Genomic DNA, 24824 nt, shown 5'->3' with positions numbered 1-24824 from the left:
GTGACAACAATTGTATATTATCCCTGTACTGTATCAGTCACTAGGTTTATATTATCCTCTGTTCTTGTACATCGCTGTGTTTATCATCCCTGTACTGTGACATCACTGTGTTCATTATCCTGTACTGTGACATCACTGTGTTTATTATCCCTGTACTGTGACATCGCTGTGTTTATTATCCCTGTACTGTGACATCACTGTGTTTAGAACCCCTGTACTGTGACATCACTGTGTTTATTATCTCTGTACGGTGACATCACTGTGTTTATTATCCCTGTACTGTGACATCATTGTGCTTATTATCCTGTACCGTGACATCCCTGTGTTTATTATTCCTGTACTGTGATATCACTGAGTTCATTATCCTATTCCGTGACATCACTGTGTTTATTATCCCTGCACTGTGACATCACTGCGTTTATTATCCCTGCACTGTGACATCACTGTGCTTATTATCCCTGTACTGTGACATCACTGTGTTTATTATCTCTGTACTGTGACATTACTGTGTTTATTATCCTGTACTGTGACATCACTGTGTTTATTATCTCTGTACTGTGACATCACTGTGTTTATTATCCCTGTACTGTGACATCACTGTGTTTCTTATCCTGTACTGTGACATCACCGTGTTTATTATCTCTGTACTGTGACATCACTGTGTTTATTATCCCTGTACTGTGACATCACTGTGTTCATTATCCTGTACTGTGACATCACTGTGTTTATTATCATTGTACTGTGACATCACTGTGTTTAGAATCCCTGTACTGTGATATCACTGTGTTTATTATCTCTGTACTATGACATCACTGTGTTTATTATCCCTGTACTGTGACATCATTGTGCTTATTATCCTATACTGTGACATCACTGTGCTTATTATCCCTGTACTGTGACATCACAGTGTTTATTATCCCTGCACTCTAAAATGACTGTGTTTATTGCTCCTGTACTGTGACATCACTGTATGTAATATCCGGTACTGTGACATCATCCTGTTTATTATCCCTGTTCTGTGACATCGCTGTGTTTATTATCCCTGTACTGTGACATCACTGTGTTTAGAATCCCTGTACTGTGACATCACTGTGTTTATTATCGCTGTACGGTGACATCACTGTGTTTATTATCCTGTACTGTGACATCACTGTGTTTATTATCCCTGTACTGTGACATCATTGTGCTTATTATCCCTGTACTGTGACATCACTGTGTTTAGAATCCCTGTACTGTGACATCACTGTGCTTATTATCCCTGTACTGTGACATCACTGTGTTTATTATCCCTGTACTGTGACACCACTGTGTTTATTATCCCTGTACTGTGACATCACTGTGCTTATTATCCCTGTACTGTGACATCACTGTGTTTATTATCCCTGTACTGTGACATCACTGTGTTTATTATCGCTGTACGGTGACATCACTGTGTTTATTATCCCTGTACTGTGACATCATTGTGCTTATTATCCTGTACTGTGACATCACTATGTTAATTATCCTGTTCTGTGACATCACTGTGTTTATTATCCCTGTACTGTGACATTGCTGTGTTTATTATCTCTCTACTGTGACATCACTGTGTTTATTTTCCCTGTACTGTGACATCACTGTGTTTATTATCCCTGTAGTGTGACATCACTGTGTTTATTATCCCTGTACTATGACATCACTGTGTTTTGTATCCTGTTCTATGATATCACTGTATTTATCTCTGTATTGTGACATCACTGTGTTTATTACTAAAGTACTGTGAAATCACTGTGTTATTTTCCCTGCACTTTGACATCACTGTGTTTATTATCTCTCTACTGTGACATCACTGTGTTTATTATCCCTGTACTGTGACATCACTGTGTTTCTTATCCTGTACTGTGACATCACCGTGTTTATTATCTCTGTACTGTGACATCACTGTGTTTATTATCCCTGTACTGTCACATCACTGTGTTTATTATCTCTGTACTGTGACATCACTGTGTTCATTATCCTGTACTGTGACATCACTGTGTTTATTATCATTGTACTGTGACATCACTGTGTTTAGAATCCCTGTACTGTGATATCACTGTGTTTATTATCTCTGTACTATGACATCACTGTGTTTATTATCCCTGTACTGTGACATCATTGTGCTTATTATCCTATACTGTGACATCACTGTGCTTATTATCCCTGTACTGTGACATCACAGTGTTTATTATCCCTGCACTCTAAAATGACTGTGTTTATTGCTCCTGTACTGTGACATCACTGTATGTAATATCCGGTACTGTGACATCATCCTGTTTATTATCCCTGTTCTGTGACATCGCTGTGTTTATTATCCCTGTACTGTGACATCACTGTGTTTAGAATCCCTGTACTGTGACATCACTGTGTTTATTATCGCTGTACGGTGACATCACTGTGTTTATTATCCTGTACTGTGACATCACTGTGTTTATTATCCCTGTACTGTGACATCATTGTGCTTATTATCCCTGTACTGTGACATCACTGTGTTTAGAATCCCTGTACTGTGACATCACTGTGCTTATTATCCCTGTACTGTGACATCACTGTGTTTATTATCCCTGTACTGTGACATCACTGTGTTTATTATCGCTGTACGGTGACATTGTTCTGGTTCTGACAAAGCTGCCAGTTCAGTTGATGTACTGCTCCAAATTAATTAATTAAGATACGTGCACGGAGAGATCAGACAGACAACTCACTACATGGAGTTAATCAGTATCTCTGGTTTATTTCTGAAAACAACATGGGTTTCACGAGAGGAGGGAGTGAGGGGGGGGGTGAAAGATAAAGTATATATTTTCTATTGGCTATGAACTCTCTACTTTTCTGTAACCTTGACGGCCAGAGGAAATTCCTTCTCCCTCCCCCCCTTGTTCCTGGGTGAAACCGTTACTTCTTTCTTTGTAGCTGCTTGCTTGAGCTGAACGGAAACCACAAAGAAACACATGATAAAAACACAAAGTAAGATTCTAGTTTATAGGTGTAGGCTGAATGCCTGGCCGCCATCTTAGCTCAACAAGCAAGTATCCATTTTGTATCAATAGTCCATAACAGTCCCCCCTTGGAGACTTGATTGTAGACTTTCCCTTCGCCTAGCGAATCCCCTGGGCATACCATTCGTATCCTCTTCACCCGCAGTGGCGACAACCTACCCCTTATAGGTAGGCTCCCGGTTGCTCGGACTTGTGGTAATACCCTGGGATTCATCTCACCCTATCTCAGCCAGGCATCATTGTGAGGAGGGGGAGCTGTGTTGAACGATGTTTCCTTCTGTCCTTCCTCATCGTAGAGGAGCATAATAGGTCGTTCATCAGTTTTCTTCATTCTTTTTGAAAAGCGGGTCACACAAATAAGAACGAGCTTAATCACTACATATATCACCAATATTACTAGGGCTACCTGCAATATTACCTGGACAATTCCCATGAGCCAACCCCAAATACCTTTGAACCAGTTATTGGGGTTAAGGGAAGAGAAGGTATCAGACCACCATGTATCTTTATCAGCTTTATGTGCATCCAGCCATTTATCTCTTAAATCCGCCATTTTCTCTATACCCACCTTAACTTGCAAATTACCCTGCGGGTCTATGTAATGGCAACAAGAGGGTCCCACAACCTGGCACATACCTCCATCTTTAGCTGTAACATAATCTAGAACTAATGTGTGTTGGTTGGTGACAATGATTAACTGGTTTTGCACAATGTTTGAGGTATTCATAAGTCTCATCACTTCCCATATTTGGTCATCCAGGTAGTCTGTTGCTACTACCAGATGATCCCACATCTGCACTATCATGGGATATATGAAGATGGAACTAACAGTTTTGTTGGTAATGCTCATCTCTACTACATGTGGCTTGCCATTTGGTCTGGGTGTGTTATCTTTGGCCCTATGATACAAGGTGTGTTTAGGTACTGCATTTATGCCAATTTCAGAGTGTGGTACTATAAAGGTGGCAGGAGTAAGCTTGGCGATGGTGCACAGTCCTGTGACATTCTCGGATAACCATTTGTATGCTTTGTGTCCACAAACTAAGTATATGTCGTCTGGAACTGCTACTGCTGTGCCATTGAATAATCGGGTAATTAGTTTGGCTAATTATGTCCCTTTCGCCAACTCATATCCTTTTGACTGACTTTCGGTGTCGTTAGCTAATATACCTGTCCGGAGATCCTGTACAGTACGGTGGTTACAGGGCAGATCCTTTCCGTTCTCAGCATCTACACCAATACACTGCACGTGGCTGTCTGTTTTTGAATCATTGCAACCTGAGTGTATGTGTGGACTAAATGTCATACCTTTGGTTTGTACTTGGAGACAATAACAGTGTGTCCAGCTAGGAAAACATGTGACATTAGCCCAGTGTCCCATTCATTACCCAGTGGCGTGAACACTGCAGATATGCCCACTGTCAAAGTCATGATCAGTATGTGAATCCTCATGGCTTATTGTTCCAGGGTCGTCGGGACAGCCTTTACTCTTTTACAATGTGAGGCGTGGATCCAGGTAAGCCTCCCTTCGAGTTTCACAGAGGTCGGGGTAGTCAGCAACACCTGGTAAGGCCCCTTGTATCGTGGTTCGAGGGTGTTTCTGACGTGTTTCTTGACCACCACCCACTCTCCAGGTTTGAGAGTGTGTATTCCTTCTAGGGAGTCAGGATCTGGAATGGAAGAGAAAACTTGTGCACATATGTTAGACAATTGTTTACTATGGGCAATCACATATTTAGCAACAGATTCATAATGCATTTGCAATTGCTGTGGGAAGTACTGTCCCATCCTAGGCCGTGTCCTAAACAAAATTTGGTGTGGAGGCCTAGGGGTGTGTCTAACTGAAAATAGTGCTATTGGCAGGCATTGTACCCAACTGAGCCCTGTCTCCCCAGTCATTTTCAGCATCTTGGACTTCAGTACCTCGTTCAGTCGTTTGACTTTGTCGCTGCTTTGGGGTCTGTAGGGTGTGTGATAGGCTAAGTGTGACCCTACCATCTTCCAGACTTCTTGGGTTAATCTAGCAGTGAATGCTGGGCCCTGATCACTCTCAATGACCTCAGGTACTCCGAACCTACAGACAAGCTCCTGCATCAGTTTTTTTGCAGTAGTGGTTGCTGTCTGGTTTTGGACGGGGTAGGCTTCTGGCCACCCAGAGAACAAGTCTATCACTACTAGCACATATTGAAACCCTTGGCACATTGGCATCTGGATGTGGTCAATTTGAATCCGTTGGAACGGGTACTGGGCTTTGGGGAGACATTTGGTTGGTGTAGGCTCAGGTCTTCCCGGGTTGCACTGCGCACAGATGAGGCAAGACTGAGTATGCCTCACCAGGACAGGGGTTATCCCTGGGGCCATTGTCTATTAGTTCTTTCATGATGGTCTTAGATTGGTGGGTGGGCCCATGAGCTATTGAAGCTATCAGAGGATAGAGAGCTTTGGGCAGAGATGCTCTCCTTCCTTGGGTCCACAGTCCAGATTCTTTCTCTTCTTGGGCTGACTCTTTTAGCCAATCCAATTTTTCTTGTGGCGTGGCCTGTTTCTGTATTTGTTTCAGGAGGTCCTATGTGATTTCTTCTTGTTCCAGGTCTTCCTGTGTTATCATAATCTGGTTTGACTGGACTCTTTCCTCTTTCACTGCTGCTTCCTTCGCAGCTTGGTCAGCTAGGGCCTTTCCTCTGGCTTCAGAGGTGTCAGCTCGAGTGTGCCTGTAGATCAATAAAATCTTCAGATTCTCCAGTATACTCCCCCCTTGGAAGAGGAAGGAGTGCAGCAGGATTGAGGATGCGGCACCTCTGAATGGTGACATTATCTGGCAGAAGCAAACTACACGGAAGCCGGAGGTGGCGCTGTGCAGTGAGGTGTTTAGGTTGAGTCTGCTGGAGGATGGCAGAAACGTCATGGAGAGCCAGAATAGTGAGGGGATGACCTAGCACAACGTCAGATGTGACGTTTAGAAGAGAGCTGGCAGCATGGATAGCTCTGACACAGGAAGGGGCTTCTCTGGCTACTGGGTCCAGTCTCTTTGTATGGTAGGACTTTGGGGTCCTTCAGGGTCACAGTGACTGGTGGGACACTGAGGTATCCAATATCCTGGGGTCCTCTGGCCCAGAGAGTATTGGGGATGAGGTGCAAAATGGTTTGCAGCGAATCCCCTTGCTTATATAAATCAGTGCAGAATTTTATTGTCAGACATCCGGCATCTGTGGGTGTCACATAATTTGAGTAAAAACCACAAAGACCAAGAAGCAAGACAGTTTCTTATCAGAAAGAGGAGCTTAAACTAACACAGCAGAAACCAACATTTCTGTGAAAAGAAAAAAGGTGGGGGTCAACTGATCCCCCGCAGCTGTCCTGCAGTGTGGTGAAATGATCTGCTTGGAATGATCTGCAAATTTAGCTTTTGTCCATTTCTGTAGTTGTTCTATAAAGAATTCTCCAGACTCATGATCTTGGGGGTCAAAGTTAGCACCTTTTAAGTTCAGGAATGTGGATTTGATCCATTATCAGTGAGGAGTATTCACCCGTCTTGTTTTCCACTATACTTTGCAGGTCCGACCATGTGCACCCATAGGTTTGATGCACTTGGGACAGTTTCCTGAAAAAGGGCATGGGATGGGTCTCAGGGTCAGGCAGTAAATTCACTATGGTGAATAACTGTTGTGGGGTGAAAGACACATATTTTGGTGGTCCCTGTGGCCGGTTAAGTGCTAGGGCTTCTTTCAGTGTCTCAAGGTTTCCCTGCTCAATTTTCTGTAAGTTCTTTTGTAACTCTGTAATCTGACCCTGCAGTATTTGATCTTGTGAACGTCGTGATGGGCGCACGGTCATGGGTACAGTCCACTGTGGTGCCAGGGGTAAAGTTGGCGGATCACCGTAGTCTGTCGGGGTACCCCGCGAAGGAGTTTGCATATTACCCGGTGCATTTTGTATGCCCATTGTGGATTCTGCAGCACCGTCTGCATCCCCCTGTTCTGCTTCATCAGGTTGCCCCCCTACCATTATAGGAGTAAGGGTGGCAGGTGAGTGGGGTAGCATGAATGTACCGTCCGGGTTTATCATCGGGTACAGCATAGAGATCACCGGGACACTAGGGGTGACATAGGAGTGACGGGGGGGGGTCCGGACCGAATGATATTAAAGGTCCGTTCATGGGCGTTGCCTGGGGACAAGATGGCGCTGTAGCTAACACGGGAAGTGATGGGACGTGCCGGGGAGTAGTTACCAAGGTGTGGTTTTGTGGGTGGGGAACCCCACAGGGAAGGCACGTATCACGGGAGCAGGGATTCTGTTGACCACATGTTTTGCAGGTCCACCCACCTGCTTTCTTCCCGGCGCCATTATAGGGTGGTGGCTAGTCATGTATCAATGCAACACCAGGCTTACAGAAATATCTGTCTTTTCTCATCAAAATTTAGTTCCCCCCCCCCCGGTCTGTTCAAATTCTTTACTACAGTCCAACCACACACGGACCATGTCTGTCAATTAATCATCTTCTAACTTCCCTCTCTTCTCGTTTAACAACACTTGCCAGGTAGCACTACATAGGATGCCTCCTTTACAGACACCTTTAACTCTTCTCCAACTTACTTAATCCTTTTATGAGGATGCCTCCTTTACAGACACCTTTAACTCTTCTCCAACTTACTTAATCCTTTTATGAAACGTTTGCCTCTCCTGTCCGCCACGTACTGTTCAGGTGAACAGTAACCCTTCGGGACACTTTCCTCATTTCCCATTATCTCTCGTACCTACTGAAGCCGCCTAAAGACCTCTGCATAGAGTAATCACTGGACGTGAAGACCTTTGAGTTCCGGTCAGCACACTCTGGGCTACCGCGAACCGCTCTCCACCCATCTGTGATCGTCCCCTTTATGGAGATTTGAGTCAGACACCGGGCTGAACTCCGATACAGGAACACAGGAGAACTCCGTGTCTCAGTCAATGATACTTGTCAACAGGGTCTTCACAACTTATAGGCACAACACAGTACATCAAGACTTTAAGAAAACATATGGGGTTCTTACTTTCATGCCCTCGAGGACGTCCCAGACTGCTTCCGCACCCCTCCCTCAGACGAACACCAAGAGGCTACACCAGGGGACACTTTATAGGCAAGATGACTCAATTTTCCTACCTCATATCACGGGTTGCGATCCCGGTGTCCGTTAGTGCGCCTCTCCTCGTCTGGTCTCTGGGGGTACGGGAACAGAGGGTCCAATCCTCGAGCCCCACGTTGGGTGCCAAAATTGTTCTGGTTCTGACAAAGCTGCCAGTTCAGTTGATGTACTGCTCCAAATTAATTAATTAAGATACGTGCACGGAGAGATCAGACAGACAACTCACTACATGGAGTTAATCAGTATCTCTGGTTTATTTCTGAAAACAACATGGGTTTCACGAGAGGAGGGAGTGAGGGGGGGGGTGAAAGATAAAGTATATATTTTCTATTGGCTATGAACTCTCTACTTTTCTGTAACCTTGACGGCCAGAGGAAATTCCTTCTCCCTCCCCCCCTTGTTCCTGGGTGAAACCGTTACTTCTTTCTTTGTAGCTGCTTGCTTGAGCTGAACGGAAACCACAAAGAAACACATGATAAAAACACAAAGTAAGATTCTAGTTTATAGGTGTAGGCTGAATGCCTGGCCGCCATCTTAGCTCAACAAGCAAGTATCCATTTTGTATCAATAGTCCATAACAACATCACTGTGTTTATTATCCCTGTACTGTGACATCATTGTGCTTATTATCCTGTACTGTGACATCACTGTGTTTATTATCTCTGTACTGTGACATCACTGTGTTTATTATCCCTGTACTGTAAAAACACTGTGTTTATTATCCCTGTACTGTGACACCACTGTGTTTATTATCCCTGTACTGTGACACCACTGTGTTTATTATCCCTGTACTGTGACATCACTGAGTTCATTATCCTATTCCGTGACATCACTGTGTTTATTATCCCTGTACTGTAAAAACACTGCGTTTATTAGCCCTGTACTGTGACATTTCTGTGTTTATTATCCGGTACTGTGACATCATCCTGTTTATTATCCCTGTTCTGTGACATCGCTGTGTTTATTATCCCTGTACTGTGACATCACTGTGTTTAGAATCCCTGTACTGTGACATCACTGTGCTTATTATCCCTGTACTGTGACATCACTGTGTTTATTATCCCTGTACTGTGACATCACTGTGTTTATTATCGCTGTACGGTGACATCACTGTGTTTATTATCCCTGTACTGTGACATCATTGTGCTTATTATCCTGTACTGTGACATCACTATGTTAATTATCCTGTTCTGTGACATCACTGTGTTTATTATCCCTGTACTGTGACATTGCTGTGTTTATTATCTCTCTACTGTGACATCACTGTGTTTATTTTCCCTGTACTGTGACATCACTGTGTTTATTATCCCTGTAGTGTGACATCACTGTGTTTATTATCCCTGTACTATGACATCACTGTGTTTTGTATCCTGTTCTATGATATCACTGTATTTATCTCTGTATTGTGACATCACTGTGTTTATTACTAAAGTACTGTGAAATCACTGTGTTATTTTCCCTGCACTTTGACATCACTGTGTTTATTATCTCTCTACTGTGACATCACTGTGTTTTGTATCCTGTTCTGTGATATCACTGTAATTATCTCTGCACTGTGACATCACTGTGTTTATTATCCCTGTTCTGTGACATCACTGTGTTTATTATCCCTGTACTGTGACATCACTGTGTTTATTATCCCTGCACTGTGACATCACTGTATTTATTATCTCTCTACTGTGACATCACTGTGTTTATTATCCCTGTACTGTGACATCACTATGTATATTATCCCTGTACTGTATCATCACTATGTTTATTATCTCTGTTCTGTGACATCGCTGTGTTTATCATCCCTGTACTGTGACATCACTGTGTGTATTATCCTGTACTGTGACATCACTGTGTTTATTATCCCTGTACTGTGACATCACTGTGTTCATTATCCTGTACTGTGACATAACTGTGTTTATTATCCCTGTACTGTGACATCATTGTGCTTATTATCCTGTACTGTGACATCACTGTGTTTATTATCTCTGTACTGTGACATCACTGTGTTTATTATCCCTGTACTGTAAAAACACTGTGTTTATTATCCCTGTACTGTGACATCACTGTGCTTATTATCCCTGTACTGTCACATCACTGTGTTTATTATCTCTGTACTGTGACATCACTGTGCTTATTATCCCTGTACCGTGACATCACTGTGTTTATTATCCCTGTACTGTGACATCACTGTGTTTATTATCCCTGTACTGTAAAAACACTGTGTTTACTATCCCTGCACTTTGACATCCACTGTGTTTATTATCCCTGCAACTGAGACATCACTGTGTTTATTATCTCTGTACTGTGACATCACTGTGTTTATTATCTCTGTACTGTGACATCACTGTGTTTATTATCCCTGTACTGTGACATTTCTGTGTTTATTATCCCTGCACTGTGACATCTCTGTGTTTATTATGCATGTACTGTGACATCACTGTGTTTTGTATCCTGTACTGTGACATCACTGTGTTAATTATCCTGTTCTGTGACATCACTGTGTTTATTATCCCTGTACTGTGACATCACTGTGCTTATTTTCCCTGTACTGTGACATCACTGTGTTTATTATCCCTGTTCTGTGACATCACTGTGTTTATTATCCCTGTACGGTGACATCACTGTGTTTATTATCCCTGCACTGTGACATCACTGTATTTATTATCTCTCTACTGTGACATCACTGTGTTTATTATCCCTGTACTGTATCATCACTATGTTTATTATCTCTGTTCTGTGACATCACTGTGTTTATTATCCCTGTACTGTGGCATCACTGTATTTATTATCCCTGTACTGTGGCATCACTGTGTTTATTATCCCTGTACTGTGACATCACTGTATTTATTATCCCTGTACTGTGACATCACTGTGTGTATTATCCTGTACTGTGACATCGCTGTGTTTATTATCCTGTACTGTGACATCACTGTGTTTATTATCCCTGTACTGTGACTTCACTGTGTTTATTATCCCTGTACTGTGACATCACTGTGTTTATTATCCCTGTACTGTGACATCACTGTGTTATTATCCCTGTACTGTGACATCACTGTGTTTATTATCCCTGTACTGTGACATCACTGTGTTTATTATCCCTGTACTGTGACATCACTGTGTTTATTATCCCTGTACTGTGACATCACTGTGTTTATTATCCCTGTACTGTGACATCACTGTGTTTATTATCCCTGCACTGTGACATCACTGTGTTTATTATCCCTGTACTGTGACATCACTGTGTTTATTATCCCTGTACTGTGACATCACTGTGTTTATTATCCCTGTACTGTGACATCACTGTGTTTATTATCCCTGCACTGTGACATCACTGTGTTTATTATCCCTGTACTGTGACTTCACTGTGTTTATTATCCCTGTACTGTGACATTACTGTGTTTATTATCCCTGTACTGTGACATCACTGTGTTTATTATCCTGTACTGTGACATCACTGTGTTTATTATCCCTGTACTGTGACATCACTGTGTTTATTATCCCTGTACTGTGACATCACTGTGTTTATTATCCTGTACTGTGACATCACTGTGTTTATTATCCCTGTACTGTGACTTCACTGTATTTATTATCCCTGTACTTTGACATCACTGTGTATTTCATCCTGTTCTGTGACATCACTGCGTGTAATCTCTGTGTACCATTACATTCCAGAACACAGGCCAGAGACTGTGGACTAAAATAATCAGAAGATTAGTATAGGCCCTCAGGGAGACAATTGAATTGGGTGACCTGCAGTCCTGGGAACTCACTCATACGGACAAGGTCCTGAATCTATGTAAACATTGTAAGGATGTGCAATACTGGCAGGAGCATCACGGCCGCTCCATTGCACTGACTGGGTCGCCTTATTGAGACCATACAGGTTTTCTGCAGTCCTTATATAAAAACATACAACAGGATTGGGAAACTCCCATAAGCTCTTGTTCCACCATGAAGAGGAAGGAAATGGAGGAAGGAGTCTCAACCGCATCCTAATTACTAACATCACTGGAAAAGCTGTTCCTTCTAATCAGATGGGGTATATTATATATCAAGGTTCATTGATCTGGAAACTCCAGGTCTGTAAGTTCTATATACTGTATATACTGTATATAATGGAAGCATCTTCAGTAGGACAAAGTAGGACACAGATGATGAACACAGAGGGGAAAAATGTACTTTTTTTAAATCCCCCCACCCTTGCCAATAGCAAAAAGGCTCCATGTCAGGACAGAACACCAGACATTTAACACATTGGGCGCATCCTGTGGGGATGTCTATGTTGGGATTGTTATGCAATCACTAACTATAGGGAAAATGATGCAAATGGCAATCAGGAAATTCCTCCGTAGTCCATAAATTGCTAAATCTGCACATCAAATTAAAACCTGTCAATTTCTCCTGCTTTAGAAATTCCTTCCTTATGACCAATATTCTGTGCTCACTGGTTATTTTTTCTGATGCAGCACTCTTAATACTGCAAATAGCCATTAATAATAAATGTGTCTGCTTTAAAGGAAATCTGTCACCCCGATTTTAGACTATTATCTACATTAATGTACGTGTAGTCCTGCAGATAAGGAGTCCAGATCACTTATTGTTATTTCCCTTCTGCCCTCAGTTAACCCGCTGTCAGCACTTAAAACTGCACTGAAATACCCAGTTAGGACTACTGTGCTGTGCTAACATAATTGAGAGGACTCATTGTGCGCAGAAGTCCTGACAATGTATTTCTAGGAAGTAGGAAAATAACAAGAAATAGTGACATGCACTCTTTTTCTGCAGTACGACTCATGAATTACTTTTATGAATTTATTGCATATTGTGTTAGTACTGACATAATTGGGGCACATTTACCAAAGTGATACGGCAGTACTTGCATGCAAGCATCACAAATTTTGGAAGAAGGTGGAAGGAGCTTAACAAAAGGGGTCACAAGCACCTCAGCCTGACACATTTATGATAATATACACCAGAAAAATTCCATGAATTAAAACGGAAGCCTACACCATGGCCTACCTGGCATAGATTTCAGTTTGTGACAGACAGAGACAGCACCTGAGGTCCCGCTCTAAATGTATTTAGCGCATCTTATTATGAAGACTGGTGTATGCCCAATGTATGCACTCAGCCCCCTCTAGTGGTGGATGCATGCATAAAATAACCAACACAGAATGTAGGACCCAAAGGAAAACCTTCCCAGATGACAACTCAGAGAGGACTGCCTATAATGACTAGTAGGATCATTTATCAAACTGGTGTAAAATAGAACTGGCTTAGTTTCCCATAGCAACCAATCAGATTCCACCTTTAGTTTTTTGACAGCTCCTTTGGAAAATGAAAGCTGGAATCTGATTGGTTGCTAGGGATGACTAAGTCACTTCTACTTTACACCAGTTTGATAAATGACCCCATAGATTTCTCTATACAAATTTGCAAATTGTTTTAAATATGTCTGTTCACATTTCAGTTATTTTTTTACTGTCTATCGGTCAGTATAAAAATCACAGAGACATGCACTACTTTGATCCGTGATGCGGACCAAGCACTCCCATTGAAGTCTATGGTTTTGGGAAAATCACGGGCACAACTCGGATGGCATCATGGAAGACAGACGTGAAATGCTCTCGAAATTCAAGGCACCTCTTTTGATATGGCCAGATAGGATCAAGTGAGGAGCTCCCTTCACCTCCGCTTCTCTTCCCCGCTGGATCGGCAGTGTGACGTCCTGTCTACATGTATGTCACCACTGCTGGCCAATCAGTGGCTTCAGTGATGCCAAGCCTACAAACATTACCCCTGAGGCCATTGATTGGCTGTCAGAAGTGAGGTCACTGCATTTACTCAGGACGTCACTCTTCTGATACAGCAGAGATCAGAAGCGGAGGAGAAGAGAGGTTGGCTCCAGAATCGGACATATTTTCGTCTTCTTTTTTAATCCCATATGAAAAGGGATTCCCTGTCTCAGAGAACTCCTTTAACTTTTGACATATATGGTATTAATGTTGTAACGGATCTCCTGGCACCCCGACCGGGTACCTCCGTCGATAGATGCTCCTAGCGCTTCCCGAGGACTCCAAGCACTCCACCGTCTCCTACCTACCCTGGACCTACGACAAGGCTCCAGGCTCCACTTGGTGAACCTCTCCTAAATCCAGAGAGCAGGAACATCCCTTACAAGAGCTAATAGTATAGCCAGGGGAGTATAGCAAATCTTCAGCGTATAGCAATCCCCAGTGTCGATTAGTTACCCAAATACCAGCCTAAACATGATGAAGAGTAAAACAGGAACTCATTATTGAACACACAAGCATTGACTTATACACATTTTCCAACAAGGTTACCACCCACAGGGTTTTGTAAAACCGACCAATAAACACGTACAATACACTCAGACACTCCCACACAAAATCCTCCCCTCTGCCTGTAATACAATTACCCCACACAATGGGTTGATGCAATTGTATCACAGGCAGGAGAATACACAGTGTCTTCTGTCCTGGAGACAACCGAGGAGTAATTCAATTATTTCTCAGGACAAAGGGAAATCGCCAATACACACGTGGGGACAATAGGACAGACATCACTACTCAAATATACACTGTCCCACCCTTTACAGTACACATAGACATTTAACATATCCCAAAATGGCACGAATTAGACAAGGGGTTCAAAAGTTAGTAAAAGTCCTTTGTGAACAAAGGAAGCCTGGCTGATGAGAGGGCCCATAATCCTGGGGCAAGAGGCTGGTATCCAGGCCTCTCCACCACCCAGTGGCGAGGTTGGTTTCGTCACAAATGTGCCTATGTATTCCAGTGCTTAAGGTACGGCCTAATAGACATCTACATATGACAGTCCTGGAGGTCTTAGTTAGACCCCCGGCTGCCATATTTAATCATAAATCCCCATGATTGTGTTGTTGATGGGTTGGAGATCTGTAGACAAAGGAAGCTGCCTCCATTTACTGTGGTTACTAGTTCCCTCATCATCTAAGAGGCAGGGTTTCCAACCAGGATTTTTCTTTTTTTGGACAATTTATCCTAAAATTAAGGACAGCCAACATTTTTATGGACAATTTGGAAAACCATAATGAATGATAAAGATTATACATGTCTATAGCTCTGATGAGAATTTATTACCAGCATTTACTGTGAGCTGTGAAATAATGATAGTTACCACCAAAATAATCTAGTCAAGTACCTCCAGCCTCCAAAAAATCACGGGACACATCTATTTTTTTTATCACAGACACAGGAAATATTTCACCTATTTTTATGGACTGTCCAGATATTTCTGGACGGTTCGCAACCCTGCTAAGAGTTCATACAGCTTTGAATAGGGTTGTCTTCTTCTGGGAGCTGGATTCTCCTGTGGACCAGGCCAAGCCTGGTGGCATTTACCAACAGTTTAGTTTAGGACATGTAGGCCAGTTAGATAGTGATCATATGAAGCACGTCTGTGATGAACACACTCATTCCTGGATTCTGTATATTGACCTGATATGACTGTTACAACTGACAACCCTTACATGTTTGGTGCTCCTGTTGACAGGTGGCTGATTCCACAACCTACTTGATATTGTGCTACTTTTCACATTCATGCAGCCACATGACTTTTATGATGAATGCCTCCATTTCCATTACACAAACGTCTTAATAAGATGATAATGTGATCTCTCAGAAATGTGTCAACGTCAGTGCTCAGTTTACCAGAGGAATGTGAATGCAACAAACACATTCCTCTACAATCAGCAAATAGCCCCAGGACACAGAGTTTTATCTGGAGACGTGAATACATCATGGGTGGTTGGGCAATAATGAAAGGTCTGAACCTGCGGGTGTCAAGAAGCTGTCTCCTGGGTATCTCCGTGGTCGTAATATATCAAGAATATGAACGGATGATGAACAATAAAGCATATAAGCATCTATAAGTATTATTCTCCTGTGTGAAGGCAAGTATGGATTAGGGTGCATTCACACCGTATTTTATTGTTCCCCTCTGATCGCATTTTTTGCAGATCGCAAGTGGACCTATTCATTTCTATGGGCTACAGAAAATGCAGACACATATGTCATCTGTGCGCTGTCAGCAATGCATCCATGTGGCCAAGCAACAAATTATAGGAAGTGTCCTATTCTTGTCTGCTTTTTGGCCTTTTTTCAATGCAGCCCGCAAAAAGTGCAGGATACACAAGGACCACATCCGTATTTTGTGTATCTGCAATTTGCACACCGCAAGACGGATACTGTTGTGTGAATGCACCCTTAGACTAGATAATGGCATCAATCACCTGAGGCAAAGGTTCAGTTAAAGGGGTTGCCCCACGAATAATATTCTACAGTTTTTAAACCAACATCTTGATCTAAATAGTCCTGTAACTGAGTGCAATTAGAAATGTATTATAGCCGCGGAGTTATTCAATGAAATCTCTCTGTACAGCGCCACCTGCTGTTTGCTCTTTTTCTAATTTCAATGTTCTGCTCACTGGGATGGAAGCACATGCTCAGTTCCATCCTTCCAAGGAATAGCCAGCACCTGGACCCAAGGCACACCCGCACGGGGAGGACACAAGACCACAATATAAGGGAAATAAATCCCAGCGGGTGCTTGTTAAGGTTTTATTATTTCATATTTTATCCAATAAATACATGTTCTATTCCAGTTCCATCCTTCAACTGCCACTAGCTACAGCAGACAATACACACCTACTGAGAAAGGACACGTCCCCTTGAAAATATATCTAGCAGAACGATTGGAGCAATGAATGGGAAGATCTTTTGGATCCATGTGTGGTACAGGGCTGGTTCTAGCTTTGTTAGATATAGGTTGTCATGTACTAGATTATGCATGATTTTCATTTTTTATATTAATCATGGGATAGGATAACCCCTTTTAAGGCCTTTTTGAAAAGTCATTTATTGGGACCAAACCGTTCATTCCCAATAACTTCCTGCTCAGCAGAGGAGGTCAGAGCTGCATTTACATGGACCAGTCATTTCCCCTGTATAGGGATGAAGAATCACTACTGCAATCACTTGCCCCCCACACAGATTCAGCAGCAGATCCCTATTTAAGCAGTGATTTTGGTTTCCGCAACAACGATGCTTTCACTGATGAACGAGCTCATTCCTCGGGTGATGAGCGGCATTTTTACTTAGGGCAATAATTGGGAATGAGCATCCTAATAATTGCTCCGATTGATGGCCCATGTAAAGGAGTCCATTTATATTTAAATATTCTTAGACAGGTGCGGCACATAGGAGTTTTTGAGAGTTTTTGGTGCTTTTTGTTAGTAAAAAAAAAAAACAGCTCCAGATGTTACATGGAAGTCTATTAAATGCAGCATAAACAGACATTTTTTTTTTAAGTGGTATTATTTGAAACTTGAGATCCATTTTTTGGGTCAACTGTGTTTTCTTTCAAATCATAGCACGTTCTGGGTGGGACGTTTTTGTCCTCATTGTCAGATATTTTTGTCTCATAGATCTCCATTTTTTTTGGCCCTGCTTGAAAAAACGTGTGTCAGTGTGTGCTGCATTTTTATTGGCGCCTTTGCATGGCATTTTTTTTTACCAATGAGTAAAAGTACATACTTTCCAATGCAAGGCATGCAATAAAAAAAAAAAAGGGACAATAAAAAAAAAAGCCACATAAATGCCTAAAAAGGCTAAAACTCTCCATAAGCCAGATGCTTTTGGATGTATTTTTGGGTGTGAAATAATACAAAATACAGCACATTTTCCAGGGCAAAATTATTTTTGGTAGCCCCTCTGGCACCCAGAACAAGCACTGGCAGCCATCACCTAGCTACACCCCTGCTGGGTCCTCCACCATTTAGGGGTCCTCACTAAAGGGATCTCCACGCAATCTACTCTAAAACTCCTCTTTGTAAGGTCATCTCAATTTTATTTCAAGGTGGTGGTTGTGGTATTATTTGTACCCTGTCATTTAGGGGTACTGTTATATAGGCAGTATATGGCCATTTTATTTGGATATTATGAACATGCAACTTCTTATTTTCCTTCTTCGTAAAAACTGGCAGGAGTCCCAATCATGTTTTTCTCCGGGGCCTCCACTAGTCTTGATCTGACCCTGTAAAGGTGTGATATCTGACATCTGACAGCTTAATAGTGGAGACAGCTGATAAACATTGTGAAATATATGTCTGCTTTATATTGTTTTAATGATACATAAAATCACCCCAGATCTTAATACTTTGATTTAGGTGTGGTGTGCAAATGGGTCTCACTCAAAGAGACTGTGGCTTGTGAGGATCTAGATATGGTCTGAGGGATGTGGTCATGTTGGCAGATCTACCACTCAGTTGTGCTTAATCAGTGCTTCTACTGACTCAAATGATAATCAGTGGAAGTTCTAACCCTACCGACCACCTGAAAGCTCCACCAATACAAATGAGCTGCTTTGCCTATGTACATAATAAAGGGGCCACAGTGTTAGAAGGAGCATAGCGGCCCTTCATTTGGCTGGTTGGCCCAGTCTAAGTGGTCATGCTCCCACCAATTAAACATTGATGGGCTACCCTAGGTATGGTTTTGAAAAGCGCCTTCAGAAATGGTAGTGGCTAACGGTAGCCATATGCATTAGATGAATCTGCCTCAGCGTTTTTAGAGTTACTACCCACCTACTGAAGGATTGGGCAATTGGCTTTTTTCTCTAGGGGGATAAGCCACAACCAAAGGAGTCTGGCAGAGGCTTCCTACCCTCTACCTATTAAGAACACATCTATGGGGGGGATCAAGAGAAATAATTGTTGGCCGAAGTTGCAGAGGGTTATTCTATTCTAAAGTTTTCAAACCAGCACCTGGATCTGAATACTTTTGTAATTGCATGTAAGTAAACATTTAGAATAGTCAGTGACATATTCAATAAAATGTATCTGTATAGCGCCACCTGCTGTTTGTTCTTTTTCTTATTTCTTTGTCCGGCTCACTGAGATGGTCGCACATGCTCAGTTTCATCCGTCAACAGCCTCCTGAGTTGTGATAGGGAGAGAGCTGCAGCAGAATGGACACGCCCCCTGAACTGCAGCAGAAAAGACACGCCCCCTGAGCTGCCAGCTTGATATAAATCTAGCAGAGCAATGAATGGTGAGATCTCTGGATCCATGTGAGGTACAGGGCTGGTTCTAGCTGTGTAAGAAAGAGATTGTCATGCACTGTATGATGTCTGATTTTCATTTTTTTCAATAATCATGGGATAAACCGTTTAATAAAGCAGTGATTGTGATTGAAAAGATCTTCCTTTTGCAAGAACAATGACAAGAAGTCACTAGGACCACTCCAGTAACAGTCAAAAAGGGTAGACCCTAACTCAGTTTAAGATTATTCCCCTCCACCACTGATCTGAATCTGCACAGAGATCCACATCTTCACTAGTGTTGAGCGCGAATATTCTAATTGCAAATTTTTTTCTCGAATATCGTGACTTCGAGATTTCGCGAATATTTAGTATATAGTTCTATATATTAGCGAAATCGAATATTCATTTTTTTTTTTTTTTTTTAATTGGACCATGGGAACGTCTCCATATACTAGAATGTACTGTCGGATTTGAGAATTACGTTGAAATCGCAATTCGATTAATTCAAGTTATAATAATCGAATTTCGATTTCAACTTAGCACTGCTATATTCCATATTCGTTAATTCTAGCCTATTCAGACAAAAACAAAAAACTAGAGAGAGAGAGGAGAAAATCAACCTGAAGATCATCTTTTCTCCTACCACTCTCGTCCACCTCAAAGAGGACCTGTCTGCTCTCCTGACATGTCTTTTTTAAGTAAATACTTGTATGCCCTATGAAATAATAATTCTGGAGCATCTTTTCTTAGAACGATGTGTGATGCTGTTCCTCTTTTATTCCTCCTAGGAATATATGAATATATCAAAAACTGGGTGGACTGATTGGAGAGAATCAGGGCCGGATGACTACCTCATGGGTATAGTGGAGGCCCAAGTCTCCCATGACAGATGCCAGCAAAAAGAAGGCTCAGGCATTGTGAATTTTACATGCTTAATCCTTTTGTTCTCAAGGGAGATAAGCCGCCTCTGAAAACACATGCACACTTGAAGTGTATGGGGATGGGAGAGTTAATGCCCTAACAAGTGTTTGGCTGGCAGCTATAGAGGGTCTAGCCCCCTTAAAACATGCATATATTCTCTGTATGATGTACTTTAGGGTAATTTCCTCGGATGGTCCTATGGTACCCCAATACAGCAGTGCATCCTACAAGAGATGGAAAGGGGCCACACACTCTCATTCTGGGATGGTGGGTCTATTTTCTGCAAGCCCCAGAGAAACAGGGGGAGGATGTAAGTGGTAGTGGCTCTGTCTGCAACATTTATTCACAGTGGCAATCCTCACACCGATGCTCCCAAGGGCTGACAGGAGGGCACACCGTTTCTTCCCTGATGTTGGGGCCCCTGCCTGATAGTAGTTGGGGTGTCCTGGTAGTATGAGTGTTGTACTGGTGCAAGGCAGGAGATGTGGGTTCAGTGGCAGGTGAATGGTGCTGGAGTCAGTAACCAAGCCAGTTGTAGGAAATAGACAAGTCTCTGTTTAATAAAGTGCAGAATGAGAGTTGTAGTACATCCAACGTTATCAAACACATTTCCAAACACAGTGCAAATCTTCCCTGATGGCAATTTATGGATATGAGCAATGATAGGGGTTGTAGTACCCCTTCCCTCTATCTCAGTAAAGCCTTTCTTTGCAGAATCTAAGGATGGCGATAAGGCTCTTGCAAACTTGTCTGTAATTCCCAGTTGAGGGGTACAGGAATGAGATACGGTTGGCCAGGAATGTGTTCAGGAGTGAAAGGTGTTTTAGCAATGTTCCTCTCACTGCAGTAAAGTCTCTATCAGCCTTAAAAAGCAAATACCTAACTGTCTGACCCCATTGCTCGGCCATACAGATTCTGGACCTTCTAGTTCTTTCTTTCTCTATTTTACTGGAGTACTGTAAAGTGAAGATAGCTTTCTTGCAAATATCTCAGATACCTCATTGTAAGGAAGACAAAAAAGGCTCAACGCAGCCCTGCAAGGGATGACGATCTCAGAGATAGTGATTTTCTGGAACTCAAACCTAGTCATTTGAGGAGTGAACACATGTAGCTCCTCTCTCTTTCTCAGCTAACACTACAATGAACTAAAGGTGGACCTAAGTCCATCTCCCAGCTTCATACAAGGGCAGAGTCAGGACTGTTAACCCTGATTTATCCATACAAAACTATATAGGTAATACAACACATTTAAATAACACTTAAATAACAAGAAACAATTTTGCAAGTACCCTAATTCTGGGATACTGCACATTGTCATGAACCAGTACCATGATGTATGCCCCATTTTGAGTTTTGCTATGAAGCCACTTTTCTCAAAATATTCCATTGGTCTCCAAGCTTTAGTGGTTTCGCAGAAAATATTTGTATTTATAGAACAAAGGGGGGAGGGGGGGTCAATATATTTTAATATAGTATACATAGTGTGATTTGATCACTTATACTTGTTGCACAGCATCCATAATGATGTCTTAACACAAGGCAGAGAATTCTTCCCTGACATCTGAAACATGGCAGATCCTTGGGTCATACTCAATCTGTGCATCTCCATGATAAAAATAGATGTTCCCTGTAAGAGAAAAGATCATCATTAATAGTGTTATCCATCACACTGTAGATATCATATACAATTCCTTTAAATAATATAATATTTGGGTAAATCTCCATAATTGTGTACATTTTCAGTACATGGGCTAAAATTTTAAGAACATAACACTTTCGTACATATGTCCCATCATGTCTTGTCTCCCCCGGTTATATTGTATCACTGACCGTTCTCATGCATATAGGCTGCATCCACTTTATTTCCCACACCAGGGAACTGTGACTCCAGCAGTACCGGAAACCCGCTGTCCATCTGTCTTTGTTGCTCATCGTAACTAAGCAAACACCAGAGAAAATATTATATTTAAAACATATATCAAATATTAAGTTCTATGTGCATACCATAAGGCTAGAGCAAAATTTGGTCATTGCTAAGAAGCAGAAAAATGTCCCATTACTATGACTTCCAGGTTTCCTCAAAGAGACATCAGTTAGGGTTCAATCATAACTAGATTTTTGTACTTACCGTAAAATCTGTTTCTCTTCCGTTCATTGGAGGACACAGGCTTGACCGTGGGAATAGCTGCTGCCACTAGGAGGCGACACTAAGCACAAAAGTGTGAGCTCCTAAAACAGTTTGTGCAAAAGCAGTAGGAGAAGCAAAAGGAAAACCAAACAATGTACAAACCCAGAATCATGCAGTCTACAACGAGGCCCGTAACCAGAGAGAATGGGTGGGAGCTGTGTCCCCCAATGAATGGAATAGAAACAGATTTTATAGTAAGTCCACAAATCTAGTTTTCTCATCTGTATCATTGGGGGGGACAGGCTTGACTGTGGGATGTTACAGAGCAGTCCCAGGGGTGAGTCATAGACAAAGAAGCTCTCCAGCCAATCAGAGAACCGCCGTCTGCAAAACTCTACGCCCCAGAAAAGCATCAGAAGATGCAAAGGTGTGTACTCTGTAAAATTTGGCAAAGGTGTGCAAAGATGACCAGGTAGCCGCCCTGCACACCTGAAGGGCCGAAGCCACATAATGTACTGCCCAAGAGGCTCCTACTGCCCGAGCAGAATAAGCAGTAACCCGGAAGGGTGGAGCCTAGTCACTGATGAGGTACGCTTCCACAATGACCAAAGAAATCCATCGGGAAATGGAAACTTTGGACGCAGCCAAAGAGGACGTCTGAGACAGATAGAAGCAAACGGCCCAAACCAAATCCAGAGTGTGGAGCAACTGCTCACAAGGATGAGACGGGGCAAGTCAAAAGGAAGAGAGAATGATCTCCACATTGAGATGGAATGCCGACACGACCTTCAGAAGGAAGGACTGGACAGGGCGAAGGACTACCTTGTCCTGATGGATGATAAGGAAGGGCGACCGACAGGAAAGAGCCGCTAGTTCTGACACCCTATGGATGGAAATGACTGCCACCAAAAAGGCCACCATGTAGGACAGGAAGCGAAGGGACACCTACTGCAAAGGCTCAAATGGAGAGGACTGGAGAGCGCTGAGCACCAGTTTAAGGTACCAAGGATTCAACGGAAGCTGATAAGGGGGTGCAGCGTGCGCCACCCCCTGAAAAAAGGTCTGAACTGCAGAAAGTGAAGCCAAGTTCCTCTGAAAAAGAATGGAAAGGGACGAAACTTGCCCTTTGAGGGAAATAAGAGCCAGCCCCAAGTATATTCCCGACTGCAGGAAAGACAAGAGTCGCGGCAATGAGAACCGAATGGGAGACAACTGGTGGCGTTCGCACCAACTAAAGTAGAACTTCCAGGTACAGTGATAGATCTGGAAGGACGACGGCTTCCTAGCCCGAATCATGGCCTGGAGAACAGCATCCGAGAAACTCAGAGCCCTTAGTACGGCGGCTTCAATAGCCATGCCGTTAATTGTAGCGACCCTAAATTCGGGTGGAAGATCTGTCCTTGCGACAAGAGGTCCTGCCGAAGGGGAAGACGCCAGGGTTCATGGGCAAGGAGGGAGACTAGGGATGCGTGCCATACTCTGCGTGGCCAGTCCGGGGTCACGAGAATGATGGGCAGACCTTCGGACCTGATTTTCCGGAGAAGACGTGGAATGAGTGGAAGAGGAGGGAACACGTAAGGAAACATAAACTGCGTCCACAGGATCACAAGGGCGTCTGACGCCCGAGTCAGAGGATCCTTGGACCTCGTGACAAAGTTCTCTACCTTGCGGTTGTTGACGCCAGGGGATATGAACTGCTGACAGAGCTGGAACATGGTTCTCCGCCTAGGAGAGGATAAGCGCTGCTTCCGACATGGCTGCGGGGCTCCGGGTGCCGACCTGGTGATTTAGATATGCGACTGCCGTGTAGTTGTCGGATTGAACCCGAACTGGACACCCACGGAGACGAACCAACCATTGAACCAGAGAGAGACGAATCGCCCGCAATTCTAGAAAATTGATCGGAAGGAAGCGTTCCTTGCGGGACCAGGTGCCCTGGACCGAGAGATTGTCCAGAACTCCCCACCAGCCCCGGAGACTGGCGTCCGTTGTCAACACTATTCAGTGGAGGGGAAGGAAGGAGCGGCCCAATGTCAGCATCGGAGACTTCAACTATCACCGAAGGTCTCGGCGCGTCGGGGCAGGGAGACGAATGATTTGATCCAGGGAAGCTGGGGAACGACCCCAAATGTTCAGAAGGTGCTGCTGAAGAGCCCTGGTATGTAACTGTGCATAGGGCACTGACTGCTTCGAAGCAAGATACCATGTAGCCCAGAGCCCTCATGCACTGGCAAATGAGAAGAGGCTGAGCCCGCAACAAGGAGAGGATCTGACGACGAAGTGTGGAGAGTTTGTCCGGGAGCAAGAATATCTTGGCCCGATCGGTGTCAAACAGCATGCCCAGAAACATCAGCTGTCGAGATGGGTGAAGACATGACTTTGAAAGGTTTAGAACCCACCCGAAGCGTTCCAGGGTGTCCCGGACAATGTATAGGCTGTCCACCGTTGTCTGGAATGACGGACCCTTGATCAGGATATCGTCCAAGTACGGAATCGCCACTATCCCCCTGGCATGAAACAGAGCCATGACTGAGGCCAGAAGCT

This window comes from Bufo gargarizans, chromosome 3 (genome assembly GCF_014858855.1).
Source record: "Bufo gargarizans isolate SCDJY-AF-19 chromosome 3, ASM1485885v1, whole genome shotgun sequence".
Lineage (NCBI taxonomy): Eukaryota > Metazoa > Chordata > Amphibia > Anura > Bufonidae > Bufo > Bufo gargarizans.
This window is presented reverse-complemented; position numbering follows the sequence as displayed.